Source organism: Penaeus monodon, chromosome 30, assembly GCF_015228065.2.
Source record: "Penaeus monodon isolate SGIC_2016 chromosome 30, NSTDA_Pmon_1, whole genome shotgun sequence".
In the NCBI taxonomy this organism is placed as follows: domain Eukaryota; kingdom Metazoa; phylum Arthropoda; class Malacostraca; order Decapoda; family Penaeidae; genus Penaeus; species Penaeus monodon.
In genome coordinates this window covers 26,429,817-26,430,238 of record NC_051415.1, presented here as the reverse complement: position 1 = coordinate 26,430,238, position 422 = coordinate 26,429,817, and positions in this window count along the sequence as shown.

Sequence of the window (422 nt, the reverse complement as noted above, 5' to 3'; positions counted from 1 at the left end):
AATCAACACTAGTCTTAGTCCTTTTCCTCACAATTTCAAACAGAAGACCATAATACATTGCATATACTAACGAACGGTAATGAATATGGTTATTATTACAAGCATTTTGATTTTTGAACGATTATTACATGTTAATTTACCAGTATCCTTTATTTAGACATATCTGTTTCAGGAATTGACCTTCAAATCATTAGCGGCGTGTTATTACATTAACCGCGTTATCTGTGATTGATGATGGAGAAACCTGACGCAAGAAAAAAGTTCCTCCTGAAATTTTACGTTTTCTACGAACAAATTGAATACTCGTTTTCTTTGAATACAACAAGGTACGGATATACCATTTCATTTTATCTAAGTCTAGATTGATACTTGGACATTAAGCTCGGAATGAAACGTCGTTCAGTGAATTATTTGGCGCTCGT